The sequence below is a fragment of the Herpailurus yagouaroundi genome, unplaced genomic scaffold (genome assembly GCF_014898765.1).
Source record: "Herpailurus yagouaroundi ecotype Mexico unplaced genomic scaffold, PumYag 162, whole genome shotgun sequence".
In the NCBI taxonomy this organism is placed as follows: Eukaryota; Metazoa; Chordata; class Mammalia; order Carnivora; family Felidae; genus Herpailurus; species Herpailurus yagouaroundi.
Window position 1 is genome coordinate 6,757,360 of NW_024412403.1, and position 21,214 is coordinate 6,778,573.

General features: G+C 52.5%; 1 long non-coding RNA gene across 1 annotated transcript; it reads left to right on the forward strand.

Moving 5' to 3' along the window:
* Positions 1–400: 400 nt before the first annotated feature.
* Positions 401–10,375, forward strand: LOC121035936 (uncharacterized). The gene is made up of 2 exons (XR_005793150.1): positions 401–770; positions 9,923–10,375. It is a non-coding gene; the product is annotated as an uncharacterized LOC121035936 (long non-coding RNA).
* The last annotated feature ends 10,839 nt before the right edge of the window (positions 10,376–21,214 follow it).

Genomic DNA, 21,214 nt, shown 5'->3' on the forward strand with positions numbered 1-21,214 from the left:
TCTGCCGGGGCACAGGGATGCTGCGTGGTGGCAGGTGCCCTGTTGAGGAAGTGTGGGAAACGTAGGCATACTGTTAAGATGACACGGCAGCAGGCGCGTCTGGGTGACCCAGTTGGTGGAGCGTCTGACTTCAGCTCAGGTCTCAATCTCGTGGCTCATGGGTTCCAGCCCCTCATTGGGCTCTGTGCTGACGGCTCGGAGCCTGGAACCTGCTTCAGATTCCGTGTCCCCCTCTCTCTCTGCCCCTCCCCTGCTCGCACTCACTCACTCTCTCTCTCAAAAATAAATAAACATTAAAAAAAATAATAAAAAATAAAAAAAAGACGACACAGCAGCAGAGACAGAAGGGCCAGATTCTGGAGGCCAGGTGTTTTGGGAAAAACACGTCTGTGATGAAAACCTACATTGTGGTCACACAAGGAGAAACAGTGATTCAAGAGGCGGACTTGGGGCAAAAGTAAGGCCATCCAAAGGTATATTTCATCGAGGAAAAATAGGCAGCGCCCCGAAAATGGTTAGGGCTCAAAATCTGGTTCCGGAACACAGGGATAGAGGTAAGAACTAATTGTGGCAGAACATTCCAGAACAAGACAAGCGGAGACTCGCCTTGGTAAGCAGAGCCTGGAGAGGCATGGGTCAGATGGCACCCGAAAATAAAAGTGACAGTGACAGAGGAAGGAAGAAAATCAAAAAAGAAGAAGAGAAAAGACTGGAGAGGGTGTTGTTATCAGGACAGTTCCACATCCAGTCCTGACAGAAGCCAGAAACAGGTTCGAACGACTTGACGTAAAAAATCCTCTTTGATGTCATGTGTCAGGAAGAGTAATGACTTCCTTAGGAAAGGCTGAACGATTGCAACCAGAGTTATTTGGCTTAAAATACCCCTTTCCAAAGGGGAGAATTATTTGGTTCATTATGAATTGGAATGAAATAATTCTTTTGTTCACATGAGTTCGGGTCTTGAGTTCTTGTATCTTGGGAACTGTGAAAGCTTTGGAAATTTAGTGGCGCGCAAAGGGCCTGCCGGCCTCAGAGCCCCCTCTGCCGCCATCCAGGGCTCTGGCTTTTTCAAAGTGCAAAGCACACAGTAGAGTGGGGGAGACACCCGCCAGGAAACCGCGGACCTCGGGTTTGTCCTGGCTTTGCCTGGGGACCCTGCGCCTTGCCCCCCGCTCCCCGCAACCCCCACCAGACTCGATAGCCTCTGAAATCGTTTGCCATTTGCGCATCTATTCTGTTCTAGAATGCATCTCTGAACGATGCTGACAGCTCGTGGGTGTGGGGATCGGGCATTGTGGGCCCAGCCCCATCTGTGTCCCAGTCAGCCGTGTGACCTTGGGCAAATGGCTTAACCTCTCGGGGCCTCATTTTTCTCATCTGTGAAATGAAGTTAATAATCTTTTTTTTTTTACTCTCATAGATTGTTGGGAGGGCTCAGTGCTCAGTGAATGATGCAGTCCTCGGAAGGGTGAGTCCAGGGAGGACGAGCACCAGGACTTCCTCCCAAGCTCCTTCCGTGGCGTTATACGATTGGTCCAAAGGGACCCGTTCCAAAGCGAAATAGGTAGCAGGGAAACTGTGTGCAGAAATGTCACGGGTTCAATCACAGAAGGCAGGAAGTCCAGCTTCTGGTATAACGATTTGCTAGTGTCAGAATCCCCTGGAGGGATTGTCGAAACACGGATTTGGGTTTCTGATTCCGAGGTCTGGGTGAAGTTCAAGGGCTTACATTTCCAGCAAGCTCTCAGGTGCTGCTGGTGCTCCTGATCAGAGAAACATTTGGAGAACCACTGGATCATAGACCTATGCTAACACTGGTTTTTCCCCTCCAGACACGAATAATGCTTAGACCCCACTTAAAGGGAGAAGAAAAAAATCAAGGATCCTCTTTCATTTGTGAAACACTGAGTTAGTCTTTTTCTGTGAGACTATCTTTTTAAAAAAAATTTTTTTTAATGTTTATTTATTTTTGAGAGGGGGAGAGAGAGAGTGTGTGAGTAGGGAGGGGCAGAGAGAGGGAGACACAGAGTCCGAAGCAGGCTCCAGGCTTTGAGCTGTCAGCACAGAGCCGGACGCGGGGCTTGAACCCACGAACCGTGTGATCATGACCTGAGCCGAAGTTGGACGCTTCACCAGCTGAGCCACCCAGGTGCCCCTTGGTTCAGGTTAAAAAATTTCTTTTCGGGGCACCTGGGTGGCTCAGTTGGTTGGACGCCCGACTTCAGCTCAGATCATGATCTCACGGTTCACAAGTTCTATCCCCACATTGGGCTTGCTGCTGTCGACACAGGGCCTGCTTTGGATTCTCTGTCCATCCCCCCTCTCTACCCTCCCCCTCTTGTGCTCTCTCTCTCTCTCTCCTAGAGATAAATAAACATCTAGGGAAAAAAAGGGAAATGTTTCCAGCCCAAAGTGAATTGTGAGTCTCTCTCTCAGACGGGATCAGTGTTCTTTATTTTCATCAGGTGTCATCTGGGTGATGGGTAGAATGATTCCCTAAAACCTGGGGGCTGGCTGGGGAGGAAACAGAGCAAGAGGCCCGTGACGCCTCTCCAGGGGGCTGGGGAGAGAATCACCGTGTTAGAATAAGGTCTTCGGGTCCAAATCTTGGAGCGTTTCGAGCGGCTGCCTTCTCCCTTCTGCTGGACTCTCCTTAATGAAGGGCTCCTGCAGTGGGGGGCTGCCGTCCGCCGTGCGCCCTTTCCTTTCTGACCCGATGTGCGCATCTCAGCCGCCATGTCATCTATTCTGACAGGCAATGAGACTAGTGTCCTTTCCGCCCTCGGCTCTCTCTGTATGACTGGCGCAAAAACTCCGGCCAAGGACCGACTGACTTGCCCAGGGTCATAAAGCCCACAAGCCCCAGCCAGGACTTCCGACCGCGACTGCAGGCCTTTGCCACGTGGAGAATCTTGTAACTTGGGGGGCAATCTCCTTGGAAACCCAGAGCCGGAGAACGAGGTGGTTGGCATTCCGTACGAGGCACGGTCGCTGAGGAATGAGGGCCACACGGGCGTGTGACAGACACGTGTCTTTTCCAGCTTGCAGGGACTCAGGGAACAATGCCTGATGCCTAAACATGGACTTAGTCGAACTTGGTGTTCCTACATCCCACCTCCACCATCCCCCAAGCCACCCCCTTCGGAAATTTTAGAGTGCGGTGTTACACTCGAATACGTGGAAAAGGCTCTTAAGTCACCCACAGACGACACACACCAAGTATTCTTTAGCTGTGGGAGGAGACGGGGCGTTGCCAAAGTGGAAGGTTCTCAGCTATTTGCCTCGGCATCCCGGGAAGAATGAAATGTTTGCCCCGGAAGAAATGGCCGAGGGAGGGGGCCCCAAGCCCCCTTCTCTAGCCTTCCTGATGACGGAAGACTTGTCTCAGCCAGGCGCCGGGATGCTGTTTTGATGCCTGTCCGGATGGTCTTCTCCAGCTGCTTGCTTTGGGGAGAGGCGTGGCCGAGCCAACGGGTACGGGGCCCTGAGACGCTGGTGTAGCAGGTTGAATCGTGTCCCCCCATTCATTTCCACCCAGAACCTCACATTGAGACCTTATTTGGGGTCACCTTTAATAGGGTCTCTGCAGATACAGTTGGTGAAGTCAGGATGAGGTCACGCTGATTAGGGTGGGCCCTACGTTGAATGACTGGTGTCTCAGAAGAATAAGAGAGGTTGCATGGACACACAGGGAAGAAGGCAGGTGAGGACAGAGGCAGACACAGGCAAGGAACGCAAGGATGGCCGGCCACCGCCAGACGCTGTCGGCACTGGGAGGGGCTGGCAGGGTCCTTCCTGGAGGCTTGGGAAGGGATCAGGGGCTGTGCTATCCTGATTCTGGGCCCCCCGGCCTCCCTGCTGGTGGTGCTTTGTTACAGCAGCCCTAGAAAGGAATCCAGGGGGGAAGGCCGCTTTCCAGGGGCATGTGTCCGAGAGTGAGAGCGGAGAAGGAACCACGTTCCGATAAGGTGCGGAAGCGGCCAGTCCCTGCGTGCTCCCCTTATCTCCCTGATCGCTGGTTTCCTCTCTGGCTGGGCCTCCGAGGAGCAGGCAGGGACTCAACAGGAGGCTCCAAGCTGGATATAAATCTCACGTTGTGGTGTTTCCGTGCCTCTGTGCGCACAGGAGATAAGGGAGAGGGAGGAAGTGGGAGCCCGGCTTCAGCACAGAGGAAAGTGACCGAGATGGGGCCCCGAGAAATGGGGCCCAGCGCCTTAGGTCTCCTCTGCGGACACCTGTGCTGTCACCACTGTGTCTCTCATCACGTCCCCTCAAGCAGATGCGCTCCGAGCCGCTGTTTGCTCAGCTGAGAGATGGGCTCATGACACGAATGTGCATCCTGGCCAAGCCTGCAGGGGACACGCGAGTGCAGGCAGGCGAGAACGCTGTCACATCTGCCGAGCACCCTCACATGGGGGCTATTGGTGTCTTCTAAGTGACCCCGTGGCTTCCTTGCCAACAGATGTTGCTGTCTGCAAATTCCCGGGGCCAAGTGCCGAGCTGGGCAGTGCCGGAAGGGTCCTCTTCTCCGGAGGGGGTGGTTCTCAGGCTGGGCGAACTTGTGCCTCAGGCAGGAGGGATTCCCACCCACGCACCCCTGCATCACGCCGTCACACCCCATGCTGCGGTGACATGAATAGGGAGACAAATGCGGGTGACCCACCCCAACTGCACAAGTCATGATGACCTTTCACCGCTGCTTCTAACAAGGCTTTGAGGGCTCTTTGGAGCTTTTAGGCAATGACTCTGTGCCTGATAAGATATTATCTCCTGACAAGAAGCTTCTGAGTGATGCAGCAGAGTGAGAGAACATTTTCACCATATTAGCCCCTTAGAACATCCGAGAAACCAAAGACCAACGTCCAGCTGGAAATTCGGATTCCGCTTGCCAGACTCGGACGGCGTGCGGAAGTCTTCCTCTGGGGATTCTCCTTCTCAGGCGTTGGACACTTACTGATCCCAAGATTGACTCCCGAAGGAAGGGACCTTCTACGTTGGGTTGCAAAGAAAGGAAGTCACTTGGGGCGCCTGGGGGGCTCAGTCGGTTGAGCGTCCGACTTCGGCTCAGGTCACGATCTCACAGTCCGTGAGTTGGAGCCCCACGTCGGGCTCTGTGCCGTCGGCTCAGAGCCTGGAGCCTGCTTCCAATTCTGTGTCTCCTTCTCTCTCTGCCCCTCCCCTGCTCTGACAGGCTCTGTCTCTCTCTCCGAAATAAATAAACATTAAAAAAAAATTTTTTTTTAAAAAGAGACAAAGTTTAAGAAAGAAAGAAAGGAAGTCACTCAAGGTCACAGAGCTACTCAAAATCTGAGATAATAGAATGTAAATAAAAGAACTACCACTTACTGAGCGCGTACTGTGAGATGCAGCTACGTGTGAGGATCCAATGACTCCTCACCACGTCCTGTGATGGAGGTGCTCTCCCCATTTTACAGAGGAGGGAACTGAGGCAGAGAGAGGAAACCTCACCGAGGGCCAGGCAGTGAGGCAGCCCCAGCTCGGAACACGATACCTTCCTGTCTCGGGACCCGCAGCTGGGCTGCCTGGCTGTGTGGCAGAGGGACGTGGAAGGAACGCAGGGGACTGCTGTTAATGGTCTGGCGGCTGACCCGCTGAATGACTCCGGCTAAAACACTTGCCCCCCGACCCTGGGTGACTTGCCGACCTCCCAAGACTCAGTGTTTCTTCTGTAAAGTGGGTACTGATCCCTCTGGGGCTCATCTCCTGCTGTGAAGACTGTGCTGTGTGGAGCGCCCGCCAGATTATTCCCAAGGTCCTTTCATCCCCCACTACAGACTGGAAATGTCACCTCTGTGTCTTCGCTGCCCGGTCCATAGTAACTCTGCCACCCATGTTGGTTCAGAGGAAGGTTGTCTTGAACAACATTTCAGCGATTCCTTTTTTTTTTTTTTTTAATTTTTAAAAATGTTTATTTATTTTTGAGAGAGAGAGAGAGACAGGCAGAGCATGAGTGGGGGAGGGGCAGAAAGAGAGAGAGGGAGACACGGAATCCGAAGCAGGCTCCAGGCTCTGAGCTGTCAGCACGGAGCCCTGTGCGGGGCTCGAACTCGTGAACCGTGAGATGGTGACCTGAGTCGAAGTCGGAAGCTTACCCGACTGAGCCCAGAGGCCCCTCAGTGATTTTTTAAGGAAACCACCCGTAGATCTTATCACCTTGCCTTAATCAGCAGGCGAGTTTTTCTCTGGATTTATTGTTTTAGTGTTTCTCCGATTTCGGTCAGCTGTGAGGATCATTAGGGTCTCGGTGTCATCATACATCTGGCCTGACTGGTCTGGGCTGGGCCACCAGATGCTGTGACCGTTCCCAGCTCAGCAGGGAACTCCTGTGTCCTGACCACTGGGTCGGGATCAGGGGTTCCCCAGTGGAGTCTCCTTCCTGGGGACACCTCCTGCCCCTCCCCCCCCAGCCTCCTTTCCAGCATCCAGGCACCCAGCACCTGCCTTGACCTTCCCCATCGCTCTGACCACAGACTCTATCTTCTGATGTCCTGCAGCTACTCAGCTACTCAGCCCTGCCGGTGAGTGGGGTCAGCAGGAGGCGAAGGCCCTTGAACATGACTCAGCAGCCCCAGGCTCCCCTGAGAGCAAGCAGCCTGGGTTTCAAGTCGTTATCAAATGAGGTAATTACAGGCCAGGGAAGCAATTCCTTGTGGTCTGGTTTGGGCCCCGTCTCTTCTCAGAAGGCCTCTTCCTGGTTGAGAGATTTTGGCAACCCCGAGGGCACCCTTCTCCTTTCCTTTTTGCATCCCAGTCCCATTTTTCTGGGCCTAGGAATGAACGTTGGCCCCCACCAGTGTCTATTCTGTGTCATTGAAAAATTACCAGTGGACAGGTGGAGTAGCACCAGTATATACGAAGCACACTGTGTGATGGAACCTTCTGGGTCCATGAGCTATCGAGGCGAATCAGATGTCTGTCTCTACCAAGACCTTTGGTAGAGTGGGGATACGCGTGCACACATATATACACAATAAAATACTGAATCTGTTCTGTTGCTGCTGTAACAGTAGACCCTGGCTTCCGTGGCTTCAACCAGGACAAATGTATTCTCTACCATTCTGGAAATCCCAAGTCCAAACAGGTCTCACTGACTTAAAATCTGGTGTCAGCTGCGTGCATTCCTTTCTAGAGAAGCTGCTTTCTTGTGTTTTCCAGCTTGTCGGACTGGTGATGTTGAATGTCTTTTCATGTGCTTGTTGGCCATCTGTGTGTCTTCTTTGGAGAAATGTCTGTTCAAATCCTTTGTCCATTTTTGAAACTGGACTCTGATTTTAGCTGTAGCTGGAAGGCTGGCTGGCTGGGCTATACGATCTCAATGTCCTTTAAAATATTTTCTTTTAAAATCCCCTTTGAGGAAAAACAACGTGTTCCTGTAACTGGCTGGACAACGTATGCTTCGAAGAAGATGGTTCTGCATTGTGTGTAAACGGACATCCACCGTATTTCTTCTGTCTCCACGGGGAGGTGGGGCCCTTACCTATTGCTGGTTCATTGCCTCTCAGGGACACCCAAGAGACTGGGGTCTGCTTATGCCAATCTCCTTGTTGGAAATGGAGCATAAAGGAAGATTATGTCAGGCCTGGAAAGCAAGCAGCTAACGCCAGGGTGGTGGTTATCAGCACGGCATGGCCGAGGCACAGGAGGGAGGCGGGAGGCTTTGTCATGGACCTAACTCTTGGCTTTGAGAACCATTTGTAAGAAAGCCTTCAGTCTGTTGGTTCCAACTCTTACTTCCTGAGGAGCTGCCATATTGTTTTCTACGGTGGCCGCATCACCTTATATTCCCAGCAGCAATGCACAGAAGTTCCAATTTCTCCACGTTCCGGCCAATACTTGTGATTTTCTGTTTGGTTTGGCTTTTTAACAATAGCCATCCTGATGGGTGTAAAGTTGCATTGTGTTTTTGATTTGCGTGTTCCTAGTGATTGTCGATGTTGAATATCTTTTCGTGTGCTTGTTCGCCATCAATATATCTTCTTTGGAGAAATGTCTGTTCAAGTCCTTTGTCCTTGTTTGAGACACGTGAGGGCTAATTCTTGTCAGGAAGATTTTGGAAAAATTCCGTGGTTATTTAAAGGGATTAAAACATATTTTAAAAGTGCACATTATGAGGATGCCTGGGTGGCTCAGTTGGTTAAGGGCCCAACTCTTGATTTTGGCTCAGGTCATGATCTCACAGTCATGAGATCGAGCCCCATGTTGGGTTCTATGCTGGGTGTGGAACCTGCTTGAGATTTTCTCTCTCTCTCTCTCTGTCTTTCTACACCACCCTGCCCCACCTGCTCACACATGGCTCTCTCTCTCTCTCTCTCTCTCTCTCTCTCTCAAAAAAAAGTGCACATTAAGGTATGAGACCCTGCTAGTAGGCAACGCTGTGCATGTGTGAGGGCAGGAGCCACATGAGAACTCTGTTCTTTCTACTCCATTTTGCTCTAAAAAATAAAGTCTGTTAAAAATGAGGGGCCATTTAAAAAGGAGATCTCCCACCACTTCAGCACCCAAACAACAAGAATATGGAGAACGCGTTGTAAATCAAGGGGTAATATAAAACATATCTTTGGCGAGGTAGCGTGGACAGACAGGGCCTCATCTTCAAAGCTAGACTAGCATTATTGTTCAGCTTTCAGTGGGAGATAGCCATCTCTGCTAACCGAATCAACTCTGCAGTTCAGGCCCCACATGACAGTTTGTTCATTGGCTCGTGTATGTTTGTACGCACGCACACATGCCCTCCTGCCTGTGTTGCATGCAGAACTGGGAGCCCTGAGTGCTTCAAGTCAGCCTGTACCCATTCACTGACTGTGGACTGCGGCATAGCTAAGGTGTTTGGTGTCATTTCTTGCAATGAAATTCACTCCCGGGCGCCCCGGGGGGCTCAGTCGGTTGAGCATCCAACTTCGGCTCAGGTCATGATCTCATGGTCCGTGAGTTTGAGCCCGCGTCGGGCTCTGCGCTGACAGTGAGGAGCCCGCTTGGGATTCTCTCTCTCCCTCTTTCTGTTCCTCCCCTACTTGTGCCCGCTCTCCCAAAATAAATAAATAAACCTAAAAAATGGATTAAAACCTATTTTAAAAGTGCACATCATGCGGATGCCTGGGTGGCTCAGTTGGCCAAGCGTCCCACTTCTGATTTTGAGACGTTCGCTCCTCTTCGCCTTAATGAAAAGAGCTTCTCTGGGCGTGCTGAGCGTCCCGTCTCCTGCCACCCCGCCAACGACTGCCGCTGCTCGGTCCCTGGGCCTTTCTGTATTCATGGCCGCCTGTCCAGTTCATACGTTTCTTGATCTCCTTCTTATTTCTCTGATCATTTCTCAGGGAGGCCTGCCCTGGCCCCTGTATTGGTTAGATGACCTGCTGAAATGGGGTCCCTTAGTAAAGGGACCATTTTCCAAGCTGTGGGCAGTGTTTGGATGGGGCAGCGCCCCAGGACCAGCAGTAGGGGGGAATCTCTCACCAACTCGGCCTGAGGGGTCAAAGGGAGGGAAAAGCTGCCATGGGCAGAACCTGGAGAGAGGAAGCATGTCCACAAAGGAACCCAGTAGGGAGAGGCGGGTGCAGACGCCACTCAGTGTGATCTCCTGACGTCCCCCCTCCCCCACAGGCCCAGAGGAGGCCGGCAGGCAGGGGGCCATCTATGCATCTCACCCGCCGATGTCCTGGGGCAAAGAGCAGAGTGGAAAATCGTGGAGAACGAATCTGCGGGGACAAACAGAAGGCATCCGGCCGCCTCCCTACCCGTTACGGGCTGGATCGTGTCCCTGCCAGATCCATGAGGTGAAGTCCTAACCCCCAGGACCTCAGAATGTGATCTTATGTGGACACAGGGTCTTTAAAGGGGTAACTAAGGTAAAACGAGATCACGAGGGTGGGCCCTAATTCAACCTGACTTGTGTCTTTATAAGGAGACGAGATTAAGACACAGAGGTACACAGACAGACGACCCTGCGAGGACCCGGGGAGCAGGCTGCCATCCACGAGCTAAGGAGAGGGGCCTTGGAAGAAACCAACCCCATTCACACCTCGATCTTGGACGTCCAGCCTCCAGAACCGTGAGACAAACGTCTGTGGTTTGAGCCACACGGTCTGGGTGCCTGTGATGGCAGCCGCACGCTAAGACACTTTCAACTGCCCCATTCCCAACGCTGTCTTCCCCTCCTAGCTTGGTTTTTCTCCTTAGTCTCCATTCCCACCTGGCAGATCCGACGTCTTATTTATCTGGTCCCTCGTCTGTCCCAAAGTGCCCTCCCTCCCGTGCCAACTCCGTAAGAGTGAGATTTTTGTCTATTTGGTTCACTGCTGAGGCCCCTTGTGACCAGATCAGCACCGAATACATAGACTGTGCTCTGTGGTGGCAAGTGTTTTTTTTTTTTTTTTTTCCAAGTTTATTTATTTCTTTTTTTGGGGGGGGGGGGGCCGGCCCGGAGTAAGGGGGGGGCGGGGCAGAGAGAGAGGGAGAGAGAGAATCCCAAGCAGGCTCCACACTGTCTGTGCAGAGCCCCACGTGGAGTCTGATGCGGGGCTCAAACTCGTGAACGGTGAGATCATGACCTGAGCCAAAACCAAGAGTCAGATGCTTAACCGCCTGAGCCACCCAGGTGCCCCGGCAAGTGTTTGTTGAATGAAAGGAGGTTCTCCAAATCCCTCCTTTTTAGTAATCGTTGCTGGTTTCTTCTCCTCTGCTCACCTCTTGACTGCACATGTCCCAGACCGTGCCGGGCGCCCTTGGCCTCTGCAGACCACGCCTCCTCCAGACGGCTCCTCACTGTGAGGGGTGACACTGAGGCCCGGCGGGGTCTGGAGCCAGGGACTCCAGAGCCACACGGCCCCTGCCTGTCTCTCGTGTGACATCGCATACGCTGACCTATCCAATCCTCTTTGCGCTGGCCTGGCCTTCTACTCAGCCGCGTGTGGGGATCTCTGAGCCAGAGTCAGGCTGAGGTGAGGGGGGAGTGAGGTGTTCTGAATGCTAACTCTGTGTCACTTCATCGCTGCCTGCTGAGCATGGGGCCATACCAAGGGAGGCTTGCGGGAGGCCTGAGAGGGATCGGAGTTGGTGACCTGAGGGTCTAACCGGTGGGGCTGAGTCAGACACAAGGGGTGACAGAGACAGAGATAGACACACAGAGACAGAGACAGAGAGAGGGTGAGAGAGAGCACACGTGTGTGAATGAAGTTTAGAAGGTGTCCCTCCCTTTCACATAGCGGGACCCGATCCTGTCTGTCACCAGGACACTGGCATTTGTGATCAACAAGTTCTGTGGGATGTTTTTCTGGAGGTCCCTGTGTGCATGTACAATGTATTTCCTCAGAAGCCTTTGGGAGGTTTTTGCTCATCTGAGCTGCGGCCCTCCAGGTGTCAGGACAGGGCCTGTGCTCGTGATAACTGTTTTCCAAATGTCTACACTTCCTCACGGAGAAGGTGGGGACGGACCGAGGGGCAGGCAATGGGGAGGAAGGACTTGGAGCCCATCTCCCCAGGAGGCACAGTTGCTGCCCCCACGGGAAGAGGGAAGGGTCTAGACTGGGGAGGACATCTTGAGCAGTTGGGCATGTTGGCTCACGGAGCTGAGGGCTGTGGTTTCATTGGCCGGGGTGCTTGGGTACGAGGGAGGAAGAGAGAGAGAGAGAGAGGGAGAGAGAGAGAGAGAGACTGAATGCCTGAACTACCACAGGCAGCTGGTAAAACAAAATAAAGAGGCTCCTAGCACATCCGCCCGGATCCAAGGCAGGCTGTGTGGCCGGCTCGCAGGGTTCCTCTGGGCGGTGGGAGCCCCGGGCCGTGTGCATGGGATTTGGGGAGGATGGAGGCCAATCACCCATGACCACGAGAAGGAATGTGTGCAAAGGCAAATTGCCAGGTATCATTTGTCTTGTTCTATTTGTTAGAAACTGCAGGAAAGGGCGTTAGGAGAGGAAAACATAGAGTGCGGCGCTCTTGAGAACTCAGGGTGTCAGTATGCAACGTCGGAAGCTTCTTCGGAGGACTCATTATCGTGCGAATTTGGAATACACCAGCCCCTGCCCCTGCCTTCTTTCATTCATTCATTCATTCATGCAATCATTGAATAAATATTTGTCAAGCACCTATGGCTGATTGAGTCCTGGGGTCAGTCACCATTCCCTTACTACACACACAGTGCCGTGCTAATTCTGCTGGAATGTTCAACACATTTGTGGAATAACTTTATTCTAAAAAGACTTTTTTTTTTTTCATCTCTTCTGTATCTTTGAAGAACTCCAAATCATCCTCAGTACTTAACTCCCACACTTTTACATGGCTTGATTTAAAAAAAAAAATCCTTGGGGCGCCTGGGTGGCGCAGTCGGTTAAGCGTCCGACTTCAGCCAGGTCACGATCTCGCGGTCCGTGAGTTTGAGCCCGGCGTCGGGCTCTGGGCTGATGGCTCGCAGCCTGGAGCCTGTTTCCGATTCTGTGTCTCCCTCTCTCTCTGCCCCTCCCCCGTTCATGCTCTGTCTCTCTCTGTCCCAAAAATAAATAAAAACGTTGAAAAAAAAATTAAAAAAAAAAATCGTTGAAGCCAACCTCTGTGTATTTATGTCAAGATATGTGCAGAATTTTCTTCTGCTGTCGTAACTATCCGGGAGATGCTATCGCAGGCACGAGTGTCTGTGACCCAAGCCCCCCGCCCCGATGGGGTGGCATGGATCGTGGGAAGCAGGAGCAGAACCGAGGGCTCGCGACTCCCGGGAAGACGCACATTCAAGAGCAGTTTGGCCAAGACCGTTTCCTCTGTTTTGGTCCATTTCCTCCCTTTGTTCAGAAAGCTTCGTGTTTTCTTTGTCGGCTTCCCCAGGTCTGCTGGTTCCTGGAACGAATACACCCCCATGACTGGGCTCTTCCTTCGATGCAGCCAAGGACGATGCTGTATTTTCTCTCCTCTCCAAAAAGGCACCTCTGTTTTCCAAATCCGGCGGACCAGACTGTGCTATTTACTCGCCAGCTTGTCTTTTTTTCCCCGGGGCTGCAGGCTGGCGGCTTCCAGGAGCAGAGGCCAGAGTGACTGCCTCTCTTTTACAAAGGTGCTGGGGTCTCGCCCTCTTTCATTCAGAGGCAGGGCCGGTGTCTGACGGCTGAGGTGACGAGTGTTGCTATCTGACCCTCTCATTTTGGGGGAGTGGCAGGGGGGGTAGAAAGAGGCCCCAAAGAGGAGAGGACAGGGGCATCGGACCTTGGATCGGATGAGCTCCCAGCTCTCTGTAGCTCTCCAAATAAGCACTGATGGTCCTGCCTCAGCCCTCCCCCCCCGCCCAGAGAGGTTTTCACCCATATCTCTAGGGGCAGAAGGCCATGGGTTGGGGTCATGGTATTTTTTTTTTTTTTAATTTTTTTTTTCAACGTTTATTTATTTTTGGGACAGAGAGAGACAGAGCATGAACGGGGGTGGGGCAGAGAGAGAGGGAGACACAGAATCGGAAACAGGCTCCAGGCTCCGAGCCATCAGCCCAGAGCCCGACGCGGGGCTCGAACTCACGGACCGCGAGATCGTGACCTGGCTGAAGTCGGACGCTTAACCGACTGCGCCACCCAGGCGCCCCATGGGGTCATGGTATTTAAAAGCCACTGGCTGGTAGGCGCCTGAGGGCTTGGAACCAGCAGAAAAACCCCAGGGGCTGATCTCCCTGTCCACCCCGCCCCCCAGCCATTCCTTTCTCCGTGGATTGCCGTGGCCCTGACCTTGGCGGACAGTGGTGCTACGTGCCCTGCTTTAGTAACCTCCCCATCCGAGCCCCATGTGCCCCCCCCCCCCCCCGAGCCCTGCCACACAGCCATCGTGAGCCTCTTCCAGCTACTGGAACTGCTCTTGCTCACCTCTGGGCCGTCACATGTTCTGTTCCCTCTGACAAAACACTCTCCCCTGCCCTGACTGGCTGTGTCCTAATCCCCCAGCAGGTTTCGGCTTCCGTGGGATACTCCCAAGTATGGTCACCCTTGACCACCATAAATGGGTTAGAGGCCCGACCCCGTGCACCCCTGTATCTCGGAATGCCCCAGGATGGCACAGGCAGGACCACATGGGGCAGCCTCTGGGCTCAGCCACCTCCTCACCTGGTACGTCCGCTCTGCGAGGCCCAGGCCCGCGTGCTGTTTCTCTCTCCCCAGGGCCTGCACGCCGGAGTCAGTTGATAACTATTGGATAAAAGAAGCCCGTGCACCCAGTGCCAGGCACGGAGCTGGGCACGGGGACACAGGGCGTAACAAGAGACCCAGGATTGGGGTCTCCTGGGGCTGGCTGAGGGAATCAGGGAGTTACCACACGGTCCCCACGGTGGTTTTACATGGGACTCTAGGGTTCTTTCGCCGTCCACAGGTGTGAGGTGTGTTCCCACAAGAAGCACCCTGTCTTTGTGGGAAGGTGGGGTTTTCTGGCTCTCGGGTCCCGAGTCAGGGTCCGCTCGAAAGGCTGGGGTTACGGAGCACCCTGGGGCCCGTCCTCTGGAAAGTAGATAGGGAAGAACGAGCACGTTGCAGATGACGGTGAACCCAAGGCGTTTTGTCACCTGGGTCTGCCCACGGGACTCCCGAGAGTTCCCCCGGGCGAGGGGCTCACTGGAGCTCCCCGCTTTCAGGGACTGTCATCAACCCCTCCCCTCCCTGTGATTTTGCTTTGCTTCCCGTGCAATGATTGTTTCCAAAGAACATGTCAACCCGCAGTCGCACTTTTTGGTCTAAAAGCGAGAGCACTTCACGGCCCCCTCCTGCAAGGGCTTCGGCAGAATGTGATAAAGAGGCCTTTGTAGCCGGTAATTAAAGTGGAGGAACTCGCTGTATTTTATAGGCAAGTCCTCTGAGCTCTGTGTAACGTCCTGGGAGAAACCTCACAATCGATTCACGTTTATATGGGCCCATTAATCCGCCAAGCATGGCGTTGACTTTGGTCCATTCCAACGACCCTGCTGTCCAGGTGATAATAAGCCTTTTCGGTCTCATGTTCTTTTTGCTCCCACTTCTACTTTTTCGTAGGCAGAAGAGAAAACAAACAGAGGAATGAAACGCTCTGCACGACCCCCGCGTCAGAGCTGGTTTGGGTTTGGGTGGGCGGCATTCTGGGCTCCCGGTTCCACGTTCTGGCCGGCCGACGCCTCCCTTCGAGCACTCCCACGAGCACTCCCAGAGTACGCCCACGAGCACTCTGCAGTGGAGAAAGTCAAAGCCACGCCGGAGTCTCAGAATCTCATTTTCTTGGAGTTTTTGCTTTCGGGACAATATACCAGCCTGACACCAGCCCCGTGTTCGGACCTCAGTGACCACCACACCAGCACGCAGTTCTGTCGGGAGGGCTCAGCCACTCAGGTGTCCATCCCCAGGCCTCATCTGGGAGGCTCGCAGGAGAGACGCTGAGGCAAGTTTCCCAGTGGAGGGCAAAACTGTTCCCCCACACTCATCACTGTATTCACTTTTTCTTTTTTTATTAAAATTTTTTAAATGTTTATTTTTGGGAGAGAGAGACAGACAGACAGAGTGTGAGCAGGGGAGGGGCAGACAGAGGGAGACACAGAATCCGAAGCAGACTCCAGGCTCCGAGCTGTCAGCACAGAGCCCCACACAGGGCTCGAACTCACGAACTGTGAGATCATGACCTGAGCCGAAGTCGGACGCCCAACCGACTGAGCCACCCAGGTGCCCTATTTACTTTATTTTCTTAACAGGGGGACCATTTATGCCAAGAGGGGAGTCATGGCTAGAGAAGGTGTCACGGGTCAGAGTAAGGGGCTCAGACAGGGTCCCCCCACCTGCACTGCTTCCCTGTTCTGGTGGGGATGGAGCCCTGGACGCTGTTTCCAGCTCCGCATGGCCCCAGGTGACCAACCAGAAGACGCTGTTTTCGCGTCTCCAAGGACATCCGTCCCACTGCTGGCAAGACAAAGTCCCTTACCTGGTGGACAGTGGGTATTGCCACCTACCTGTCTCACATTTTACTGACCTCTGAGTGTCCCCTCGGCCCCTACTTGCTGCCCCCTCCCCTGAGGCACAGCTCCGACTCCTAGACTGTACCTGTTGTCTGCCACGTGGTCTTGGGCGCCCACAATCTTCTTTGTGCTTTGAGACATTCCTGCAAGAAGTCAGAACCGATGCCTTGCTACCTGTGACCAGGGCGGGAAAGGGAGAGTCATCAGATTCCAAGTTGCCGGGGGTGATGGGGGTAGACCAGATGGTCACTGCCATCCAGCAGGGAGTGGGGTGGCGCCTTCCCAGGATGGGGCAGTCATTGGTCGGTTTCCTGAGCTGACAGTGACATCTCTGGAGTGGCGCATGGGCGTGGCCTACAGAAGGGACAGATGGACAGGAAAGTCAGGAATAGAGGCGAAACTACCCTGGAAATTAGCGATCAGATTTTAGGTCTGCGGTTTCAGAAAATTACATGCTTTGCCACAGTTAAAAAAGCCCTATTTTAAGGAGACATTTCTATTCTCATTTTATAGATGGAGCGTAAGTAGGGCCCCGGGGCGGCTCTGTCGGTTGAGCGTCTGACCCTTGATTTCAGCTCAGGTCATGATCCCAGTGTCGTGGGATCGAGCCCCGTGTCGGGCTCTGCGAGGAGCGTGGAGCCTGCCTGGGATTCTCTCTTTCTCTCCATCTGCCCCTCTCCTACTCACTCATGTGTGTGCCACCCCCCCCCTTTCAAATTAAAAAAAAAAGCAAACGTGAGGTGGAAGCCACGCGTGTGAAGGATTAGAACACCCAAAGCCTGGCATGGTCACAACCGGATCTCAAAGCCTCCCAAGTGCCACCCAGGTGGGTTGATGCCTGGCTTCCAAATGCATCCACAGAGGTGGAGAGGGAGAGGGAGGCGGGGGTGAGAAGCCGAGTGGGTTCTCCACAGGCCAAGGGAAAGGCACACGTTTGCCAGCTACTGACTTCGGGGTCATGGGCCACCCCGAAGCCATCCCCAGCTGCATTCACCGTACAGGACAGAAGAGGAGGAAGGACCCCAGGCCGAGAACGTCGTTGCCATCAGATTTGGGTAAGAAGGAGGAGGAGGGTTACCTCGGCGAGTCTGTGGAGAATTGTCAGAGCCACTTAGAGTAGAGGATTAGGTCGCGGATGATCCCACAGCTCATATCAAGGGTTTTCCCACCACAGGGTCGCTGCACAAAATATGAGACCCCCGATTACGTATAAATTTCACAATTTTTAATGTAGAATACGCTCCGAATATTATTTGGAACATACGTATAGTGAAACATTGCTCATGGTTTATCTGGAAGTGAAATTTAACCGGGAGTCCTGTATTTTTATCTGTTACGTGTGGCCACACTTCTGCGGGAAGACTCTTTCGAACACACTCAACCTTGACTTCATTCTCTTCCTGCCAAAGCCTTAGCGTCTGTCTACGGGTATGTGTGAGAACGCAAAAGGCAGCCTATTGTCACGGGACCGTACGCTGTGAAAGGCGACAACGTCTAGCGACACACAGCTGTGCTGGTAGCTTGTGGGTGGGGTACCTTTCCAGAGAGGGAGTCTCCTTAGTTTTCAGCCTCAGACAGAGCAGTGCCTCCACTGGGAACCACAGAAAGTGGGTCTGTGTATGCAGCTGGTGAGGACTGTCCATCTAAGTGACTGCTCTGGGTGACATCTTGTCCGGTAAACTGATGTGTTGATATGTTTGACGTCTTAACCTCTGGTGCCTCAGAACGGTGTCCTTATTTAGAGATGGGGTCTTTGTGGATCTAATTGGTTAAGACGAGGTCATGCTGTATTACCGTGGATCCTAATCCAATATGATGGTGCCCTCATAAGAAAAGAGGCAGACACAGGGAGACGGCCATGATGGCGGAGACAGAGATGGGATTGATGTGTCTAGAAGCCAAGGACCGCCAGGCACTGCTGGCAACAGCAGATGCTAACAGAGAGGCAGGGAACAGACTCTCCCTCACAGCCCTTGGAGGGAACCAACCCTTCTGCGCCTTGGTTTTGGACTTGTGGTTTCTAGGACCAGAACATTTCTGTTGGTTAAGCCACCCAGTTGGTGGTGCTTTCCTCTAGCAGCCCCGGGGGAAACTACAGAGCGATCTTCACTTGATTGCAGATGAGAAGACAGAGCATCCTCTGCATTAATCTCAAGTTCTGAATTCAAGGAAGAGGCTCTTCCAACACTCAGGGGAGTAGAATACCCCAAAGCAGGGTGCAGAGAGAAAGTCTGCCAGGATTAGTGAATGCAGATACAAAAAATAAGGAGATGGCCTGGCCAGACCTAGTGGGAAGCGATTTCTCATGCCCACCACAGGCTTGGCAACACCAGAAATAATGTCAGATATTCCTAACTTATTCGCGTGTGTGGATAAACCTATGTTACCTCATTATCTATTTACTGCACTCTGTATAATGCCTTCTCTGCTGGGCTCGTGCTCAAGTAATCTTTTGATTGTTATTGTGAAGTCTCAGATTAAAATAATTGCTTGAGATGTTGTCAGCAAGGTGACTAGATCAGGGGACTCAAGCTGCCATTGTCCATCTAATATCTAGGTATGAGGACTTCTCCACCCTCTTTGACAATGCGGCTTTCACATCCACGCCTCCTGCTCGGGGGTGACCTATGTTGCATTTCACTCTTCAACTCCATCCGTTGTGTGTGTTGTGAAAACACAGAGTAATTGTAACGTGATCTAATATGCATACAAATTAAAAACTCCAGTTTTGTTCTCTGTTGTTTAGAGTCATGCCTGACCTCTACTGTGGTTAATCAATGGGCTCTGTTTCATCCAGCCCATCCACGAGCAATAGACGTGGTGAGTTTGAGGCCAAAGTTCTTAGGGTAGACAACCGTGGTCTATTCATTGCCTACTGTGTACAAAACGTAGGTGTTACCAAGCGTAGGTGTACCAGGCATGCAGATGTCTGTACATACGGTGTCTGGGACTCTGGGTGACATTAATGGAATGCTCTGCTGCTTTGACATGGGTTACACACAAGCATTGGGTGTCTATTATCAGCTGGGATTGGAAATCCTCTCCCCTCTCCCCCCCTTCCTCGACCAGGTGCCATCTCTGAAAGAGACCTTTCCTTTGAGTAGCCTTCCTCGTCTTGAAGTTCTAGCCATGTGGTTTGGATTCTTGTCCCTTTGATTCTGTTCCTACTTTTTCCTTGGCTTTAGTGCCCTTTCTTTTTTTCCACACATTCCCTCTCCCCCCGCAATGCACATCATCTCTTTTAAGAGTTCACCTCCTCTAGGAAGCCTTGCTGGAATCATTCCTTTGCCTTCCACCCTCACTGTCTCTATAATCCATCTGAGTATATGATCATTGGGTTCATACTGATCTACTCCTTTACAGCATGTGCTGATTTTTGCCCAAACCCTTTGTAGTTTCCTTCCAGAGTCCTTGATACCCCTCCGCACTCGTGGCCTGTTCCTCCCTCTTCCCTTCCACACACAGGGACAGGCAGGCAACACTTTTTGTCCACTTCCACGTGACATGAGTCTGCGGGGGCTCTTTAAATAACCTGTATGACATTCACGTGAGTTACAGGGCAAATTAACGAAGGAAAAATGACAGAGCCACCCAGAGCAGCGGCCCTGCTTATCACATGGGGCTTTACCCCATTTCCCCTGTAATTAGATTCCTGGTGACGCTGGCCGCTAATTGCCCGCCCCGCCCCCCAGGGAACCCCAGCACCATCTTCGAACACACACGCCTCCCACCGCAGGACAGATGTCTGGTGCGGCTGGCTTCCCACACAGACATCCGTGCTGCTGTTCCCAGTCAGTCACGAGAGCCAGCCGGCCCAGACTGGTAGGGGACGGATTCCTGGGTGAGGCGCTCACTGCTGCCGAGAATCTGAGTCCTGGGCCAGAGCCTCTCCATCGATCCGAACTGTCTTCTGTGATTGGCAGACCCTTGGGTCTAGAAACTGAATGGGTCTAGATACCAACAGAACCCATAGAAACTGAATAGGTCTAGAAACGTGTGTCTCTTGACACTGCCATGAACCTGATGAATAAATTTTATTTGGGGCAGCCCTAGCTTTGTTTTTTCTTTCCTCAAACAGATGAGCAAAGGGCAGTGAGAAGGAGGACCTGTGAGCCAAGAGACGGTCACACATGGATGGCGTACCCAGCTCCGTTCACAAATGTCTTTTGGGTTGACTAGGAAGCCTTGGGGTCCTGGCCCAGTTGCCTCCTGGTCCCGCAACTTGCCTGGTGCCCGGCAGGAGGCCGAGCCCAGCCAGGGACCGTGGGTGCAGCCTGCGGTGGTGGTTGATTTTTTTTAAGTACATAATAGTTTGCAGATGTTGGCAGTGACCAGTGAAGCCAGAGCAAAGCTCCAAATGCCAAACCACAAAAATATATCATTTTTACCATCTGATTCCTGGAAACAAGAGCGTCATAGTAAAACAATTTACCAAGACGAACATGCCTGTTCCCTTTGGGCAGTGGACCAATGCCGATTTGGTGGAGGTTACTGGCTCTTTGTCAATTGCATTATTCTACAAAGATGGAGACAAATCTGTTTGCTTCTGGGGGGTGCCTAAGGACAGTCACCTCTCTTCTTCATGTGACAGTGCCTCTTTAAAAAATTCTAGCTGCCCCAAACTTGTGCTGAAATAGACGTAACAGGACCTGTGTCAGTTTCTAACGTGAGAATCAGGAGTTCTTAACCTGAGTTGTGCCACCGATCCCTTTGATGGCCCTGCGGAGCCCTCCTTCAAATAACGACTTAAAGTGCGTGAAATAAATTATACGGGATTACAAAGAAAGCCATTATCCTGAAACACAGCTAACAAAATATTACCAAAACCCAGAGCTGTGACATGGTAACCCATGTGCTTCTGTAACTAATGCATTAAAAACAAGATTGAGCAGCCCATCTAAAAACTACCGTAATTTCAAAATAGAGATCAGCACGGGAGGTATTTAAGATATTTGCAGAAACCGCAGTGCAAAACAGAGACATCTGTGACTTTAGGTGACATTAGGTGAACGCCCGTGCTCCTAATAAAAAGAAGTGCTAGTTAGTGTTCTGTCACGTCAGTGAAGATAAGATGGAATTCTCTCCCATCCAAGTTCACAGGCTGCCAAGCTTCTAACCCAGGGGGACCTCCCATGTTCTGTCCCCAGGGGTGGCGGCTCTAGGCCCAGGTTGGTGATGCCCTGCCCCAGCCATCCTGTGAGCACATCACACTTGGCCTGGCAGCTCCACGGCCCTTGGCATCCTGCCATTCCTGAGCCCTGTCTC